Raw genomic sequence first — 20,869 nt, 5'->3', positions numbered from 1 at the left:
GACCGACCAGTCAACGCCCATGTTCAGCGGGGAAGCAATTACAGAAGCCAGACCTTCTACCTTCTGCAACCCTCATGACCCTGGGTCCATGCTCCCAGAGGGCTAGAGAATGGGAAGGCTATCATGGGAGGGGGTGGGTTATGGAGATTGGGTGGTGGGAATTGTGTGGAGTTGTACCCCTGCTACCTTATGTTTTTGTTCATTAATCCTTTCTTAAATAAAAAATTTAAAAAAAAATGTCACAAAAAGGATAAAACTAGTTCTGTGTAAAATAAAATAAATTAGGCATAGGATATCTGAAACTACTAGGGAAAAAGAGCTTTGGTGTGCTGTAGACTGCTTTATACTGCACATAGGACAGGACTATAGAACTATTTTTCCATTTCATCACTAATATGATGATACTATACATCTCCCCACCATCTATCTTAATTGAATTTTTGAGACAATTCTAATTAAATTGTAGATAATCCTTAAATTCCTCACTTTGACTGTTATAAACCAGAGTTCATATTTGTTTAGTTTTTTTCTATTTTTTTTCCTCCAGGGTTATCACTGGGGCTTGGTGTCTACACTACAAATCCACTGTTCCTGGAGGCTATTTTTCCCATTTTGTTGTCCTTGTTGTGCTTGTTATAGTTATTATTGTTGTTGTTATTGATGTCATCATTGTTGGATAGGACAGAGAGAAATGGAGAGAGGAGGGGAAGATGGGGGAGAGAAAGACACCTGCAGACCTGCTTCACTGCTTGTGAAGCGACCCCCCTGCAGGTGGGGAGCCAGGGGCTCAAATTGGGACCCTTTTGCCAGCCCTTACGCACTTAACCCGCTGCACTACCGCCCAGCTCCCTAGTTCTTCCCTTTTATTTATTTATTTATTTTTTGCTAGTTTTGCTGGGACTTCATACCTGCCTGATTCCACTGCTCCTGATGAGCACCCTCCTCCCTCATAAAGTGTGAAAAAAACAGAGACGGAAGAGAGATCCCATAGAACTGCTTTATTGATCACGAAGATTCCCTTAGTTCCCATCAGGGTTCTGGGGACTAGAACTCAGGCCACAGAACTTGGCAAAGAATGTGCTCTACCAGCTAGGGCTTTTCACATGAGTGGTTTCATTGCTCCTGGGCTGATTCTTTAGTTTTTTTTTTTTTTTTTTTTTTTTTTTTTACTTCAGACAGAGAAAGATAGAGGAGAGACCCCACAGTACTGGAACTTTACCCAGTAGTCTGGGATTCGCTTGTGATTCTGGGGCTGTGGCCTACTAGGTAAGCTATTTTCCAGACCATAAGCTTTTCCTTTTTAGAGATTTATTTACTTATATATTTTTTAATTTAAAAAAATATTTATGTATTTATTGGACAGAGAGCAAGAAGGAGAGGTGAGGGAGAGATCGAGAGGGAGAGAGGTTAAGAGAGACACCTATAGCACTGCTTCACTGCTTGTGAAGCTTTCTCCCTGCAGGTGGCACTAGGGGATTGAACCTGGGCCCTTGCACATTGCAGCATGTGTGCTCAACCAGATGTGTCATCATCTGGCCTGTATATTTTCATGAGAGAGAGAGAAAGACAGAGAGAGAGAGAGAGAGACTGCTTAGCACTGATTATGCCCATGACTAAATATGCAATCTCAGGGTCTCAGGCATAAAAGTCTGGTGCATTTACCAGGCCACCCTATCATCTGGGACCCTCGTCAGGGAATCCTGGGATTCACACATAGCTATGATAAGCCTAGATCTCTAACAGATCCCTCTCTCCACCATCACTGGTCTTCTCCATAAAGAACAACATCATAAAGTCTTCTTGTGGGCCTCTACAGGATCTTGCCCTCAATGTGAAATAACAGTGGCAGAAAATGCCCCACTCTCTGGAGGGAGGCTGGGTCAACATACTCTGCCACTCGAGGAAGATGGGTCCTAAATAAGTGCAGCCAGGAATACTCCTAGCTATGACCATAGAATGCGAGCTCAGACCTGCAGGGGTGCAGAGATTACACAGACTCCTGTGCTAAATATGAGCAGACATGGCCCTAGGTCAAATCAGTGGGGTTTACAGTTAATGGTATTTATATACTTTTCCATATATGGGAGCTTCTCTCTGCCCTGATCCAGCTTTCTAGTCCTATTTCCAACTATGACACCATCTTCCCAGATAATACCTTTAACCTACCTGCATGTTAGCTGTCAGGTCCAGGCAAAAATTAGTAAAGGCCCCTTGGAATATACCTAAAATAGACTTCCCAGCTTCTTCCCACATGAAGACCATAAGTCTCATCTGCCATATCTTACTTTTAGGTTTCTGATTATTAAAAAATTTGTTCTGTTTTATATTTTAGTGTTTTTCAGCCACCAAGTTGCAGATGCTACCATGATGCTAGCCTGACTTCCTTGGGCAGATGACTTCACCAATGTGTCCTGGAATCTTAGGTCCCCAGAGCCCACACACACTAGGGAAAGATAGGAACAGGCTGGGGGTATGGATTGACCTGTCAACGCCCATGACCAGTGGAGAAGCAATTATAGAAGCCAGGTCTCCCACCTTCTGCACCACATACATATATCTTTGGTCCACACTCCCAGAAAGATAAAGAACAGGGAAGCTTCCTCCAATGAAGGGGTGGAATATGGAACTCTGGTGGTGGGAATTATATGGAATTGTACCCTTTTTATCCCACAATCTTGTTAGTCATTATTAAATCACTAATTAAAAAAAAATCTGGTGCATCATAGCTGTGCAATTTCCTTTTCCTTTTTTTTTTTTTTTTTTTTGCCTCCAGGATTACTACTAGGGCTTAGTGCCTGTATTACAAATCCACTGCTCCTGGTGGCCATTGTTGTTGCTGCTGTTGTTGTTGGATAGGACCGAGAGAAACTGAGAGAGGAGGGGAAGACAGAGGGGAAGAAAAAGACACCTGCAGCCCTGCTTCACCTGCTTGCATAGCAACCGCCCTGCTGGTGGGGAGCCAGGTGCTCATATCAGGATCCTTGCGCAGGTCCTTGGGCTTCCCACTATGTGTGCTTAACCTGGTGCACTACCATCTGGCCACCCTCCTTTTCCTTTTGATGTAAAGGTTAACTATAATAAAATAGAGGACTCTTAATACTATTTGCAGAGTTATCTCAAACAGTTTATTTTAATAACAGTTTTCCAGATGAACAGTAAATTAGAAGAATTTTATAACTATTTCTTGTTATTGATGTATTCACCACCTATACATTACCATTATATTTTCCTCTGCCTCTCTTTCCCCTAACCCTCTCTCTTAACTGAGTGGGTTTGTGTGTGAACCAGGATCTGGACTGCTTTAATTCAGACAGACAGATACCACAGCACCTCCTTGCTGGTGTGGGGTTTCAAAGGTGGGCAGTCTGCTCTACCTAGTGACCCATCTCTCCAGTCCTCATCTATCCCTACTTTTTAGTGTATTTCAAATACAGTCTCCCCAGTACTTCAGCATGGATTTAATAAGTCAGAGCTAGATATGCATTTATAATTTTATTTTTAATGTAAAATTAAAAATTTCTTAACATATATAAACTTCAAGTATGCATTTGCTGAATTTTAACAAACGCATATGCCTGTGTAGCTCAAACTTTTAAAGGTTTGACCTAGAACTTTACTGTTTTCCCAGAAAGTTCTCTTGTAATCCCTGCTCTTTCTGCTCAAGACAATCAGTTTCAATATTTTCCTTTATAAATTTGCTTTGCAAATGCAGCCATAAGGTATCTACTCTTTGTGAAAGGCTTCTATCACACATAATTATTTTCTGAGATCCATTTGTGTTGTTGCTTGTTTGAATAATTCATGTTTTTTTTATTACTGAGTAGTAAGTTTATGACATCAATATGTCCAATAGTTGATAGGTTCTCCTATTGGTGGATATTCAGATGTTTACAGTTTGGAATTAAAAAGAATAAGAGGCTTCCCATATTTGGGAGCTACTTTCTTCCTTGATCCAGCTTTCTGTCCTTTTCCAGCCATGACATCATCTCCCCAGACAACAACTTGGGTCCACCTGCATATCAAATGTCAGGCTTAGGTGAAAAAAAATAACAAAACACTAGTATAGTCATGGGCCCTTTGGAATATAACTAAAATAGGACTACAAACTTTCTACAAAATGGAGACCCCCCCAAATCTTTATCTACACTGTTCCAGCCTTTAGGTTCATGATTAGTCAACAATTTGGCTTTATATGTTAACTCTTTTTTCAGCCACCAGATTCCAGATGCTAACTTGATACCAGCTGGCCTTCCCTGGGCAGACGACCCCACCAATGTGTCCTGGAGTCCCACTTCCCTAGAACCCTGCCCCACTAGAGAGGGAGAGGGAGAGGGAGTGGGAGAGGGAGAGGGAGAGAGACAGGCTGGGAATATGGGTCGACCTGCCAACAACAATTACGGGGAAGCAATTAAAGAAGTCAGATCTTCCACCTTCTGCACCCCATAATCACCCTGGGTCCATACTCCCAGAGGGATAAAGAATAGGAAAGCTATCAAGGGAGAGGATGGGATAGGGAGTTCTGGTGGTGGGAACTGTGTGGAGTTGTACCCTTCTTATCCTATGTTTTTTGTCAGTGTTTCCTTTTTATAAATAAAAATAAAAATAATAATAATAATAATAATAAAAAGAGGAGGAAAAAAAAAAGAGTAAGAGGCGAGGAGGTGGTACCCTGGTTAAGTGCACATGTTATAGTGCACAAGGAACCAGGTTCAAACCCCTAGCCCCCACCTGCAGAGGGAAAGCTTCATAAGTGGTGAACCAGGGCTGCAGCTGTTCCTCTGTTTCTCTCTCTTTTCTGTTCTGCTTCCCTTTCAGTTTCTCTCTGTCCAAATAATAAATTTAATTAATTAAAAAGAGTAAATGAATTCATTTTAATACTTGTATACCAACATTGATATTTCTTTTTTTTTTATTTTTATTTATTTATTATTGGATAGAGACAGAGAGAAAGTAAGAGGAGAGGAGCAGATAGAAGAGAGGGAGAGACAGAGATACCTGCAACCCTGCTTCACCACTTGTGAAGCTTTTCCCCTGCAGGTGGGGGCCAGGGGTTTGTACCTGGGTCCTTACAAGGTGTAATGTGTATGCTCAACCAGGTGTGCCACTACCTGGTCCCAACATTGATATTTTCAAACAAACTATTAAGTAAATTCATGCATGTGCACTTACATATAAAATTTGATATGCTCACTGTATATATTTCTATATAATAATCAATTCAAGTGTAAAAATTTGCCAGGTTGTATTCTGGGTCATTCAACAATGTAATTTATAATAAAACAATTTGCCAAAACTAAAAGAAATGTTTTAACTCATTTTATTTAGGTGAGCAGAGTAAATTAAATTTATCCTTCAGTAATGAATTCTAGCTCAAAGTTCTCAGAAATAACATTTTATATTCTTTCCTTCTAACCCTTCTTTCTCTGGGAGGAAGAGTAGACAGGGAGAATAAAAAATAAGGAGATATAAGGAATAACAAATAAAGCAGAGTAAGAGTGAGAAAGAGAATAGTAAATAAAATATTCAAACTGGGAGATTTAGATACTAGAAGAAATTTAAGAATTTGGGTTGTCAAGGCTATTTTCTTATTTTATGAAGATGATTAAGTGTCTAGTACATTAAATAGTTTTCAAAGAACCCAGAGTAACAAAGTGGTAGAATTGCGGGAAGAAATTTTTTTTAGTTTCATCTGAGTTCTGCATTCCCAGTAACCAACATATATTTTTGTTACATTGAACTCCACTATGTGATTCTGCTATGTGCAATTTATATATTTTGTTAGTTATCAGAAACACTAAGAATTTTGTCACAATTTAATAAAGGTTGATAGCAAAGTAAATAAATAGAAAGTAAAATTTGTGAATATTCTTATAGAAAATTTTGATAGGTATATAGTTTTATAAATAACAGGGATTGAAATTGTTGTTAAGGCAAATGCTTAGTTTTATAAGAAATTGAAAAAAGGGGTTGTATGTTATGATATATTCTAAACTATTTTTTTCTTTATATGCAGAACAGGGAATAAACTCAGAGCCATGTACATGCAAGATACTCCTGGATCCTACCTTCACTATCTATTTATTTACTTAGATAAAAAACATCATAGCACCACTCTACTACCATCCATAGAGTCCACCTGGTACTGTGCTGTCAAGTGGTAGCTGAGGCTCAAACCCAGACTCTCATACAGTAAAGCAAGTGTTCTACTAGTGAGCTATCTCTGGTCCCTGAATTACTGTATTTTACACAATATGCTAATATCTGGTAGAAAATGCCACTCTCCCTTCCAATAAAATTTATTTTCAACAAATTTGACTGGTTATATATCCAACACATTTTTCAAGATAAATTTAAAATATTTTATAACATTTTATGACAAAGTTTATAGTTTTTTCTTCAGTATTTTTCTTTCCATGTGATGTTTCACAAGCAAGAGCTTTAGTACTAAACTACCTGAGTCCCAATTCTGTCTCTGTCTTTTACAAGTTGCTTAAATGTAGGCAAACTACTTATCTGCTTTTAATTATCTGACATTTTCAAATGAGGATAACAATGCTTTTCTCCTCATCAGACTGATTTAATGCATGCACTTAAGAAGGGTGCCCAGCACACGACAGCTCACCTATACCATGTGCTAGCTCTGTGATACACAGGTCCTAGGTCTGAGCCAGGTCCTTGCCACACTGGAGGAAGTTTCTGTGTTATGGTGCTCCCTCCCCCCAGGTATCTTCCCAGGGTGGCAAAGCCCTGGTAACAACAACAAAATAACTTAAAAAATATATATAGCATAAAGTCAGCACCCAATCAATTTCAACTATCACCATATAAACTTTTTTTTCATGTCATTATTCTAAAATCTAACATTAACTACAAGGTACTAGGTTTAATGGCATTTAGGTTCCTCAGATTTTAATCTAATAATACAAGTACATTTCTAATCAAGTTCTCTCAAATATAGTGACAAAGGAAACACATAGAATTTTTCTATGATATCAGAACTTCTCTTTTATGAGATGGCTTTACAGTGACCTTGAAAATGCATGGGGTCATTTTCTTAGACCACATGCTATTGTATAACAAATGGGAGGTTTTCTGCAAAGTAGCTTTCAGGAAATGGGGAAGGAGAGAGGACAGGAAAAAGAAACATACCCAGAAAGAGTGCAAAACTGCTGTGTATCTTTCATTTTGTTAAGATTTTCTTTTTCTTTTTTTTTTAATATTTATTTTATTTATTTATTCCCTTTTGTTGCTCTTGTTGTTTTATTGTTGTAGTTATTGTTGTTGTCGTTGTTGGATAGGACAGAGAGAAGTGGAGAGAGGAGGGGAAGACAGAGAGGAGGAGAGAAAGATAGACACCTGCAGACCTGCTTCACCGCCTGTGAAGCGACTCCCCTGCAGGTGGGGAGCTGGGGTTCGAACCGGGATCCTTATGCCGGTCCTTGTGCTTTGCGCCACCTGCGCTTAACCCGCCGCTCTGCAGCCCGACTCCCCTTGTTAAGATTTTCTATGCATAATTCTAGTAGAAATGTATGGTGACAGGTGAAAGGCTAGTTACTTTATTAGAACATGAGCTATAATCTAATATCTAGCACAAGTTTATTCTCCCTAAGGAAATGATCACAGCAGATGGTTCAAACCTATGATTACTTGTCTGATCAATGTTGAAGAGCTAGTCATGAGCACCTCTTCATCTCTAAAAACCATTAAATTTGTCAAAGTTTAGTCTCCTGAGGTCAGGTATTCTGAAATCAAGTGTGAAGTCTGTTCTCTGGAGACTAAGCTAGACTAGAAGTCTGATGTCCTAGAAAGCATCAGGTACCACACCAATCATAAAAGTGATTCTTGGGGGCCGGGCGATAGTGTAGCGGATGAAGCGCACATGGTGCAAAGTGCAAGGATAGGCACAAGGGTCCTGGTTCAAGCCCCCAGCTCCCCACCAGCAGGGTGGGTGATTCACGGGCAGTATAGCAGGTCTGCAGGTGTCTATCTTTCTTTCCCTCTCTGTCTTCCCCTCCTCTCTCAATTTCTCTCTGTCCTATCCAACAAATACAACAATAGCAACAACAGTAATAACAACAATAAGGGCAACAAAATGGGAAAAATGGCCTCTAGAAACAGTGGATTTGCTGTGCAGGCACTGAACCCCAACAAAACCCTGGAGGCAAGAAAAAAAGAAAGAAAGAAAAGAAAAGAAAAGTGATTCTTAACTCTCAATGAGCTCTTAAGACTATGTTCTTTTTAAGGTAAGGCCAAGAAGTAAGAGGACTAAGTTCTTCATATTCTACCTGACATGAAAGGTACTTTACATTCAAATATTTTCCATGTGCATATGAAGATAGTTGAATTCTCTGGGTCCTTTGTAAGAAAGGCTTCTTTGTAAATGTACATATATGTTATACACACACACATACACACACACACACACACACACACACACACACACCCTCAAAAGTGTCAAAATCTAATAATTAGTTTACATATCTTCCAATAGATAGCAAGCATATGAAGCTGAGATGAAATGGGTTTTTTATATAAAATTTTATTTTATTTATAAAATGGAAATATTGACAAGAACATAGGATAAGAGGAGTACAATTACACACAATTCCCACCACCAGAGCTCCATATCCCATCCCCTCCCTTGAAAGCTTTCTTATTCTTCATTCCTCTGGGAGCATGGACCCAGGATCATTATGGGGTGCAGAAGGTGGAAGGTCTGCTTCTCCACTGAACATGGGTGTTGGCAGGTCGATCCATACTCCCAGTGGGATAAAGTTTTATTAATCTTTGAATGAACTCAATCTTGGTAAATCTGTAAGATCTTTAAAGTACGATTGGTGAAGCAGGTCTGTAGGTGTCTCTCTCTTCCCCTTCTCTTTCAATTCCTCTCTGTCCTATCCAATAAAATGGAAAAATGACTGCCAGGAGCAGTGGTTTCATAGTACCAGCACTGAGTCCCAGCAATACCCTGGAGGCAAAACAAAAACAACAACAAAAACAAACAAACCAAAAAAAACCCCTTAAAGTATGTTTGCTGAATGCAAGAAATCTATGTTCTATGGATATAGCTACCAGGGCAAACTCATTCTTTAAACAGAGAGAGAGTGAGTGGTATAGGGAGAGACGGAGACATCATAGCCTTTTCTCAGTTCTGTGTTAGTTATTTGACTCTGGGGAAAAAGTATTTAATATATGCCTCATTCAGCATGTCCTTTGTTCAAATAAAATAATTCCACTTCACAGAGTGGTTATGAGTTATGTAAATTACTCAGAACTTAGCTTAATAGATGCATTTTTGGGGTGTTCACTGATATGGCTTTTCTGCTCTGGGCTGATCCCTTTTTTCAGTTTCCCCCAGTGACATGGGAGCTTGATTGAAACCTGGCTTGCATGCATGATAAAGCAGACACCCTCTCAGATAAGCTGTTCTGCTGTTACTAAATGTTTCTTCTCATTATCTGTGGGGTCTAATGGTACAAATACTTTTATATAGAGAGCCATGCACTAGTATAGATGATTTAATTTGGTCATGTGAAGTGCCCACTGAAAAGCACACCCTAATATTAATGCTTTTGGTTGTTCATCTTAAAATGCAAGTATTGTTTATGCATTTTTTGTTTGTATTTATTTTTGTTTTTGAAAACACCATGTAATTTCACATTTACTTATTTATTTTTTTTTATTGTCATTAGGGATATCAATGGGGCTTAATGTCAGCTATAAGTCCATGGTTTCCAGTGGCCACTTTTCCCTCCACCCACCCATATTTTATTGGATAGGACAGACAGAAATTGAGAGAGGGGGAGATAAAAACCTGTAGACCTACTTCACCATTTATGAGCTTCCCCCTACATGTGGGGAGCGGGGGTTCAAATCTAGGTCCCTTGCTCATGGTAGAATGTGCACCACTGCCTGGCCCCCCAAATTTACTTTTAATAAGTAAGTCAATTCAAAAGAGATCACAGAAGTAGCAGTAATAGATTCTATGGAATATATGTAGTCTGACTCCTGCCAAGAGAAGTTTACTTGTGCTTAATGAGATCCTCAGACCAAGGTTAATAAGTATAGGAAACAAAGCTACAAATCACACCACTTGACAGGCACAGAAGAAGCAGCATGAATAGGAGGGTCACAGTCACAGAGGCAGCAGGAAACCTACTCTGATTTATTTGCACTGAGGCAGCTCAGGAGGGATCAGGAAACTCAAAAGATTTATATATTCCCTGTGGCATCATAAAAGGCTGAAGTCTGACAAAAGGTTGGGCAAGTTAGAGCTGATGATGGAAAAGAAGGGAAGAGAGTCTTATCAAATTTTAGTGAAGAATTCTCCTACATCTGGAACTGATGACAAAAAAAGATGGACCAGATGGAGGAAGGGAGATTGGGAGGAATTCAGACTTCCCACACCTCCCAAACTCGGACTTCACTTAAATCCAAGCAAGTACCATGCATACAAATATGACCTATTTTTTCCTAGGGTATAAAAAAATTTTAAGGGGTCAGTGAGGAACCAGGATCTGTTCTTCAACAACAAACTGCAATAATTATGCCAGTGAAACAGCTCAGCAGATAGAGCACAGAGTTTGCATACCAAGGCTCCTGGCTCAGCCCCTAGCCACATGCATTGGACTAGGATGCAGGCCTCCCTCTAGCTCTCATATGAAATAATAAAACTAATCTTCAGAAAAATATAACATTTGTTATGTTTAAATAATAAGCAATTTTCTAAGGACAGATTTAAATAATCCTTACATGTACTTTGCTTATTGGAGCTGGACATGTGCAATCTCATTGCTTCTGGGCTGACTGACTTTTCATTCAGCTAGAGAGAGACAGAGAGACACCATAGCATCTGAGCTCTCCCCAGTGCTACGGCACTGCTATGTGGTGCTGGGGCTCAAATCTGGGACACATGCATAGCAAGGCATGCCCCTCCTACCTAGTGAGCTATTTTTCTGGTCCCATAAATGTTTCTTTTAAAACTACTCCTAATGCTAGCCATTAACATTTAATTAACAAATAATATTAACATACTGATTTGTCAGAAGAACAGAAAATAAAGGACTTTAGATCTCCAAATTCATTTGGTGTCCTATCTTGTATTATAAGATAAAGAAGATAAAATACAGAGTGTAAGTTAAGCAACTTGTGAGCTGTTTTGTCTATTTTAAAACTAAAGAAAAATAAAATAGTCTCCAGAACTTATACCAAGAAATTTATAAGTACTCAAAAGTACAAAGTCTCAGTTACATTAGTAAGTTAGGGTTGGACATGTTATTATGCTTCATGGTGACTATGGTTGACAATAGTGTGTTTCTGACAGTTGTTAAGATCAGACCTTAACTGTTATCATAAGAATATACCTAAAATAGACCTACTATTTCCAAAATGGAGACCCCAAATCTTCATCTGCAATATTCCAGCCTTTAGGTTCATGATTAGTCAACAATTTGTTCTGCTTTATGTCTTAACTCTTTTTCAGCCACCAGGTTCCAGATGCTACCATGATGCCAACCTGGCATCCCAGGACAGACGACCCCACCAGTGTGTCCTGGTGGTCCCGCTTCCCCAGAGCTCTGCTGCACTAGGGAAAGAAAGACAGGTGGGGAGTATGGATTGACTTGTCAATGCCCATGTTCAGCAGGGAAGCAATTACAGAAACCAGACTTTTCACCTCTGCACCCCATAGTGATCCTGGATCCATACTCCCAGAGGGATAAAGAATAGGAAAGCTATCAGGGGAGGGGAGTTGTGGCGGTGGGAACTGTGTGGAGTTGTACCCCTTTTATCCTATGGTCTTGTCAGTATTTCCATTTTATAAACATAAAAATTAAAGTGAAAAAAAAGAAGAAAAACATAACTATGTATGGAAATGGCATTAACTAAATTTAATATGGTAGTCATCTCACAATGTATACATGTGCCAAACTATTGTTTTCTAAGTTCAAAATGGGTAATGTTCTATGTCATTATATCTCAACTAAGGAGGGAAAGATTTACATAAAAATCCTGGCCTTCTCAGGGGGGAAATGGATGCTTGAGTAACACAGGGTTCATGTTGGTCACCACAAATTCAAAGTGGCTACCTCTAGAGACAGAGCATGTAGCTCCCTAACTCATCACATCCGTTCTCTCCCACTGTCTCATAAACTCTAATCACATCGTCCAGTGATACTGACTGCCTGGCCACACAGCCTCAGGATTAGGCCTACCGGGTATTCAAATACCACTCTGCATGCTGTGAAGGGTCTTATGTAAGCTGATGGGGTTAGTACAACTCCAAGTTGTACTCTTAGTATCACCAGAGCTGGAGCTAGAGCTCAGGTCTCTTGACACTCATTTTAGTAGGACTTCTACCACAGTAGAACAAATACACAGCAACAAAAGAAGACACCATCACAATGGCAATTCCTATATTTGAAGAAACAGTCATACCAATGAGGTAATTTGGTTTTGCATAAATACATATGAACAAGAACTGTAGTACAATGAATAAATAACTTATTTTTTGTTCCCTTCTCCCCTATCATGTTGCAATTTATGCCCAAAGGAGAATATATGGAAGGGTGGGAGGGACGACAGAATCGTCTGTTAATATTTAAAGAAATGGCTAAGAAATTTCAAACTACAAAGATGAACCTTGAAGTGAAGATTAAAGCAGAGATTAAGCTGAGGAAGCAGAAGGCAATTCCAGAGGTAAGGACAGTGAGTAGAAAATGTTTTCATCATTTTCTGATTTGAAATAGCTTTTCGAACTTCATAGTAAATAATACTGTTAATGCCATACATTTCTCTCATATAAAAAAATGTTTTCATCTCACTCCTTTCAAATAAATCTGGATACCATCAGCAGGAAAAAAGATCTAGCAGGTCTTAATGCCAGTAGTAGTTTAAAAGAATAGGTAATACATATAATGAATTTCAATTTTATATTGTGAGAGAGAGACCAGAGCACTACTTAGACATGAGGGATCAGACTTGGGGCCCCAATCATGCCAGCTGTGTGCCACTACACCTCCCTGGTCCCCCAACATCTAGAGTTGAAGGAAGATAGTATAATTCTGAAAACTTACTAACATTTAACTAATGCATTTATTTATTTATTTATTTATTTATTTCATATGAGAAAATGAGAAGCCAGAACAGCACTCTGGTACATTTGGCACCGGGGATTGACTTATGAGTCATAAGTATTCAAGTCCTAAGTCCAGTAGTTGAGCTATTTCTTCAACTGTCAGATTAATATATGTATTAATTAATAATACATTAATTTATACACAAATTTAAATTTTATTGGGGGCTAATGGTTTATAGTATAGTCTTTAATATTTTTATTTACCAATTCAATAGGATTGCTAATTAATTTAAGGCTGATTGAATTATAATTTTTAATTTGAATCCTTTACACTGTAACAAGATAGTAAGATTTTACCTTTTGATTTTCTTTGTGTCAAGGCTTCATACCTGCAAGATTCCACCACAGCTGGCAGGTTTCATGTGTTGCTCCCCCTCCCCTCTTTTAATTTCAGATAGAGACAGAGAAAGGGAGACACTGTAGCACCATCTGAATGCCCAGGAAGTGTCTCCTGGTGCTGCACATGGTACTTCTATGTGATGTAAGGGTATGTACAGAGTGTGAATTTTTCAGTTGTACTGTGTGATACTGTCTCTATTGACTATTATTTTGTGATCACAGGAAGTAACCTTGAGGCTGGGAGGTAGCTCACCCAGTGTAGTGCATATTTTGGCACAAATGAGGACCCCAGGTTTGTGCCCTTATACCACACAGAATTATCATGCACAGCATCAGTCTTCTAGAGACTACTGTAAGTGTGGCACTGACAGGCTGGATTATAGCTCACCCATGAAGATAACTGCTTTGCCATGACCGACACCAGCTGAAGCTCACCCCCCTCCTAAATAAGATGAACCTATGGTTCTCTTTTTGTCTCTTGATTTCAATCTAAAAAAGTCACCTTGGAGTGCTGAAGCCCTGTAATGACAAAGTATGGGATTTACAGCAGATTTTCTTCCTTATCTGGATTCCTTTGTCTGGTATGCTTTTGAGACTCCTCCACATTGTATTTGTAGCTCATTCCTACTGATTGCTGAGCAGTCTTTCACTGTACAAGTATTATCACTGTTTGTCTATTCATTCAAGGCAGCCTACAAAGATTCCCATCCCCAGCTGCTTATGCCACTGTTGCTTTTTATCCCATTGTACAACATTGATCTATGTGGTCAGTAGAGTAAGGCAAGTCACTTCTATAACTAGGTTATAAAAGACCTTGCTTATTTTTTCTCTTGGCTTGCTTGCTCAGGAGGAAGCTGGCTGCCATGTCCTAAATAATTTGAAGGAAAAACCTAAATGTAGAATGAAGAGCCACAGAAGTGAATTTGGAAATGAAACCTCCAACTCAGTAAAATATTAAGGTGAATAAAGACCTAGCAGTCTGATTGAATGTAAATTTATAAGAACACTGAGACATAACTACCTGCTAAGCCATTCTCAGATTCTGACCATGAGAACCTAAGTGAAAAGACAAATGCTTGCTATGTTAAATTACTAAATTTAGAGTAATTTTAAAGAAATTATAGGTAGTTCATATTTGACAACTGTACTGGGTTATTTCTGAAAGTTTGGGGGTATGCTTAGCAAAGTTGCCCTGAATCTAGGGTAGAAAGGTAGACGGGTGGGGGTGCAACTCAGGGTATCAGAGACATCCACGCTGGGAGGTCATAGGCAGCTTAGCCTGTTCACTTGACCTCTTTTCAAGCCTGAGGCACACTTAAAAGAGTTCAGTCCAGATATCTCAAATCTAGGGTAGGCTGACTCCACCATACTCAATGGAGAAAAGCTGAAAGTGGGGCCAGGTGGAGGCATACCTGGTTGAGCACACGTGTTACAGTGTACAAGGGCCCAGGTTCAAGTCCCTAGTCTCCACCTGCAGGGGGAAAGCTTCATGAGTGGTAAAGCAGGGCTGCAGGTATCTCTCTGTCTTCTCCCTCTCTAATGCCCACACCCCTCTCAATTTCTCTCTGTCTGTATCCAGTAATAAATAAATAAATAAATAAATAATATTTAAGAAGAGAAAAGCTAAAAGCTTTTCCCCTAAAATCTGGCATTCAACAGGGATGTTTGCTCTCCCCACTATTTGGCCTAGAAGTTTTTGCCAGACCAATCAGGCAAGAATAAGATATTAAATGAATCTAAATTGGAAGGGAAGAAACAAAGTGATCACTATTTTCAGATGACATGATAACATATAAAAACCCTGAGGTCTCTGCCCAGAACACTAGAAATAATAAATTCAGCAAAATGACAGGACACAAAAATCAGTACACATAAATCTGTGACATATAATAAGTCAGAGAAGGAAATTAAGTAATTCCATTCATAATTGAATCAAAAAACTTAAAGTACCTAGAAATAAATCTAAGAAAAGAATTAGTCAAAGAAAATTTACTATGTTAAAACAAAGAGAGGCACAAAGAAATGAGAGAATGCCCAATGCTCATGGATCAGAAGAATAAATATTGTTAAAATGGTCAAGTTACCCACAGCAATTTATAAATTTGGTATAATTCTTATCAAACTCCCAATGGCAGTCTTCAAAGAATGAACAAATACAATTAGAATTTGTGTATAACCACAAATAGCTAAAGCACTTCCAAGAGATAGAGAAAAAAAAAAAGTAGGAATTATTCCTCCTTGACTTCAAAGCTTATTACAAAGCTATAGTAACCAAAAAAGTATGGTGCTGAAACAAAACAAGCCACTCAGGCTACTGGAATGTAATACAGAGCTCAGAAACAAACACACACAGATAGGGACATCTAATGTATGACAAGCCAAAATCATACAATGAAGGGGAATGAAAGCATCTTTAACAAGGGATGTTGGGAAAACAGGACACCCACACGTTGAAGAATGAAACTAGACTTAACACCATTCACTAAAATTAACTAAAAATGGGTCAAAGACTTGAATATTAGACTTGAAGCTACCAAATACAGCACAGGAAACACCAATTAAATACTCCAGGACCTTAAATTAAATTTAAAGACATATTTGTTGATTCAACCTCACAGACACAGGAAACTAAAGCAAGAATTAACAAGTGGGTCTATATCAGACTAAAACGTTTCCTTTAGAAGGCAGTATGGAGAGTCCTTAAACAAAAAATGGAATTACCTTACTATCCAGTTATACACTCTTAGGTATATATTCAAAGGACATGAACACTAATTCAAAAGGACAAATGCACCCCTATGTAACTTAAATATGATGTGATGTGTTCATAGATGCACTATTTACAAAAACCAAAAGGTAGAATCAACCAAAATGCCCATTAATAGATGACTTAATAATAATATAGGGGGTCGGGTGGTAGCGCAGCGGGTTAAGCGCATGTGGCGCGAAGCACAAGGACCAGAGTAGGGATCCCGGTTCGAGCCCCCTGCTCCCCACCCGAGGGGAGTTGCTTCACAGGCGGTAAAGCAGGCCTGCAGGTGTCTTTCTTTCTTTCCCCCCTCTGTCTTCCCCATCTCTCTCTGTCCTATCTGACAACAATGACATTAATAACAACAGCTATAATAACTACAACAATGATAAAAGCAACAAGGGCAACAAAAAGGAAATAAATAAATAAATATTAAAATAATAATAATAATAAAATAAAAGATCTATGGAATATCTATTCAATGGAATAATACCATGCAATTAAAAATATGATACTGTATTATTCAGGATAAAATGGATACAACTGGAAACGATTATGCCAAATGAAATAAGTAGAAAAGTGAAAGATAACTATCAGATGATTTCACTTGTATATATGGAGTATATATATATATATATTGAAGCAAATGAATAAGGTATTGATTGCCCACATATACAAAGGCTCCTTTCATTGAATCTGTGCACTTATTTTTTCATTTTATTATTATTATTTTTTATTTTCCCTTTTGTTGCCCTTGTTGTCTTATTGTTGGTGTAGTTATTATTGTTGTTGTTGTTGGGATAGGACAGAGAGAAATGGAGAGAGGAGGGGAAAACAGGGGGAGAGAAAGAGAGACACTTGCAGACCTGCTTCACTGCCTGTGAAGTGACTCCCCTGCAGGTGGGGTTATTCTTGCATTTTTAATTCCCTCAGCTTTGAATAAGTGGCTACAGACTCAATTACTACTACTCAAATTTGTGGTTTTTAAGGAGAAATGTAACTAGGCAGCTTGGTAGTTTTTCAATTAAAAAAGACATTTAACTTCCTATTTTACAGCTAAGGAAATAAAGTACTATTACAAAGCAATGTATGCATTAGTCATTAGCTATCTTTAACCCATTTATAATTCTATTGAGAGTACTGACCTGAAAACTGTTCATAAAACAGTAACAACAAATTTAAATTATGTTAGAACTATGAAAATAGGATAGACTGAACAATCTGACATTGTGTGGCAAATTACTGATAATTTGGGGGAGTTCGTTGTGTTCTAAAATATGTGTAACTTATCTGCCAAACTAGGTAACCTAGAAATGTGAATGATGCTACATGAATTCAGAAGACAGTCTAGAAGGAAGGATCAAGGAAGAAGAGGTTCCTGGACAGTATGGACAGTATGAAGTATTCAATTATCTAGTATGAGGGCTCCAGTCTGTGCTATGTTATGGTAAGGTACAGTCTGAATACAGATCTACTGGCTTTATAAGTCCTTAATATCTATGTTGATTTATGCTCTTAGGTGTCTTGATTCTATCTTCTGGAATGAAGCTACATTATTAATATCAATATTCTTTTCTTTATAGCAATCCTGTGGTACTTTTCTCTTCCTCTCTCTCACCCTCCATTTGGAGTCAGAGAGAGAGAGAGAGAAAGAATTCATTTACCAAGGAGTTAGGCAGTATCGCAGCAGGTTAAGCGTGGGTGGTGCAAAGCGCAAGGGACCAGCCTAAGGATCCCGGTTCGAGCCCCTGGCTCCCCATCTGCAGGGGAGTCATTTCAAAGTCAGCAAAGCAAGTCAACAGGTGTCTATCTTTCTCTCTCCCTCTCTGTCTACCCCTCCTCTCTCCATTTCTCTCTGTCCAATCTAACAATGATGACATCAATAACAACAACAATAATAACTATAACAACAATAAAAAACAAGAGCAACAAAAGGGAAAATAAATAAATAAAATATTTAAAAAATTGTAAAAAAGAGAATGCATTTACCAGAGAAGCAAAATTGTGCTAGTGTGAAGCCCCTAAAAAAGCCTTGGTGGGGGGGATCTTCAAATAATACTGCTTATATCATTCTACTTCTAATACAACCACATAACTAATACCAGCAATCTGGAATTTCCATATAAAATGGTTAAGAGAAAGGAGAAGCTTGACTGCAATGCTGGTTCCGTCATTTATTTTATTTTTATTTTTCTTTATTTATTGGATAGAGATGGTCAGAAATCGAGAGTAAAGGGGGATAGGGAGGGAGAGAGACAGAAAGACACTTATAACACTTGCAAAGCTTTCCCCCTGCAGGTGGGGACCAGGAGTTCGAACCCAGGTCCTTGTGAATTGTAACATGTGCTCTCAACCAGGTGCACCACTACCCAGGCCCCCATCATTTAGTTTTCATGAAAATTTAGTCCAGAAACAATCTTTTAGGGCCCCAGTGTTTCATCTCTATAATGAAGATAATGCTACACTGAATAGTTACAAGGACTAGATATGATATATACAGAGCTTCTGTGCCTAGCATATTACAGTGACGTTGAAAAGTGGTGGATGCTTTTGTGGTGGTTTTATTTTCACATACTTCAGAAGTCATACTAGCCAGGAATATTAGAAAAAGAAAGTCATAGAACTAAAAAGTAAGTGATATAGAACTCATGATTAGGAGCTATAACTTTCCCAGCCCCTAAAAATTTGGATAGGTGGGCATTTAAATGATATTCCTCAATGATGAATGTGGAAGATTTAAGAAAGAAACATTAGTTATTTTTAATATTAGCTTTAAATAATTAAAATAAATTAAATAATTATTTTTAAATAAGTTATTATCTTATTTAAAAACATAAGGAGTGCTATACTATAGTAGTATCATTAGAAACAACAAAGGGAGAAATAAATCTGGGTGTGGCATATTACACCCAAAGGACTCTGGGGAAGACTGCGAGGAATGGGATGCAGGGGCTCCAGGGTGCTGGGGCGGGTGGTGGAAGAGGACCTAGGCTGGGGAGAGAGTGTTTTGCAGACACCTATCACAGGGAGATAGGATGTTGTACTTATGTGACAATAACTGTACTGTAAACTGTAGGGTTGCATCGCGGGGGAGAGAGAAGAGACTGGAGTGGAACGGGAACACAAATCTTTATTCACGCAGGGACCCCAGAAATGGCTGAGAGCAGAGTGGTTTAGGCCACCACAAGAGTGGTGGAGCTAGCAAAATGGCCACCTCCCACTATGCCTACCAGCCCTTCTCTGGGCCAGGTCGCGGAAGAGAAAAAAGGAGCAAGAGAGCGAAAGCAGAAGCAGGAGGGGCTTTTATGGGAGAAATTCTGGAAATGGCAAGTCGGGACAGGATTGGCTAGAAAAGGGAGTGGAGAAAACAAGGCACTCTGGGAAGGTAGAAAGCTTCCGTAGCAATGGTTGCTAGGGTTTTAGCTGGGGAATAGGTGATACCCTGAGGGGGTAATATGGTGGTGGATATCTGTAAATAAAACTTGCATGGAAATATAATGGTTTGTGGGCCCTGCCAATGTTCGACCACATCTGCACAATTTCCCAACAGTAAACCATTAATCCTCCAATTAAAAAAGTACCATTTGTTTCCTGATCTGACAAATTCACAGGAGAAGGTAACCTGCTAGCTGCAATTCTTATGTCACAATCATGCTGAACATGAAATAAAGTTATCAGAGATGAATGAAAACAAGAGCCATACTTCCTGAGCCTCCTTTCCTTTAATGTAACATGTATCACTGATGGTGTAGGTCTCACCAAGGGACAGAGATCTTTGAAAGGGAAAAAGGTAAGGATCTACATGTTTTAGGTTAGCTGCCTTATTTCACTTTATGCCAATCCTATAAAGATAACATTAGCCAAAGTTTATGGGTAATGAATGTTTCAGACTGGTAAAAGGGAGAGCTAGAGTTAGATCACACTTCTGGTTAGTCTTTTCCCAGGCTCTCCATATGAAGAAGACATGTTTCTAGCTATTCCACTATGTGATATGCAGTGGATATTCAATAGATCAGAAGTGAATGGGCACAGTAAAATCACGAAAGGCAGGAGTGATTTGCTGAGGCCATCAGCAGGGAAAGCGGGTAAGGTCAGGAACTATGAGTGTACAGAACAGTATTGCCAAAAGTTTAGAGCAACTAGCACTTTAAATACTAAAGTGGGAGGGAGCCCTTCTTTTTTAAAGTAAGTACTGTGTTTATACCCCAGGCTTAGAAAATGTTGGGATAAATATTGTCTGACATGTAATCCTGAGGCAGAGGATTATGAAACAATTGCTGGAAATGAGATGGTGTAGATACAAAACATATCTGTTTTAAGTTTCTAGACTTCACTCATAGAAAGTAAACACTGACTTTAAAAACAAAAGCAACCAACAACAGCAACAAACCATCCACTTGTCTTGAAAAGTCCAACTTCCCCATGACACATCTACAGAGAGGGGAGCCCAGTTTCACACCAACAGCATGTGGGCTATGAAGGCTGTCAAATTTTATAGGTTAGAAATAAGGAAATAAAATGCTAAGAGACAGGCTATCTAGTACTAGTCAGTGGGGCAGGATACTCTGCATTGGTGCTTTCCTGGGTTCTGAGCTGACTGGAGAAGCAGCCCAGAGGCCTGACCTTCACTCCTCACGACCTGCACA

General features: G+C 38.9%; 1 protein-coding gene across 9 annotated transcripts in view; it reads right to left on the bottom strand.

Moving 5' to 3' along the window:
• Positions 1-20,869, bottom strand: part of ERC1 (ELKS/RAB6-interacting/CAST family member 1) — a 450,240-nt gene that overhangs the window by 86,012 nt on the left and 343,359 nt on the right. The window lies entirely within an intron of this gene.

The sequence above is a fragment of the Erinaceus europaeus genome, chromosome 4, assembly GCF_950295315.1.
Source record: "Erinaceus europaeus chromosome 4, mEriEur2.1, whole genome shotgun sequence".
NCBI lineage: Eukaryota > Metazoa > Chordata > Mammalia > Eulipotyphla > Erinaceidae > Erinaceus > Erinaceus europaeus.
This window is presented reverse-complemented; position numbering and strand designations above follow the sequence as displayed.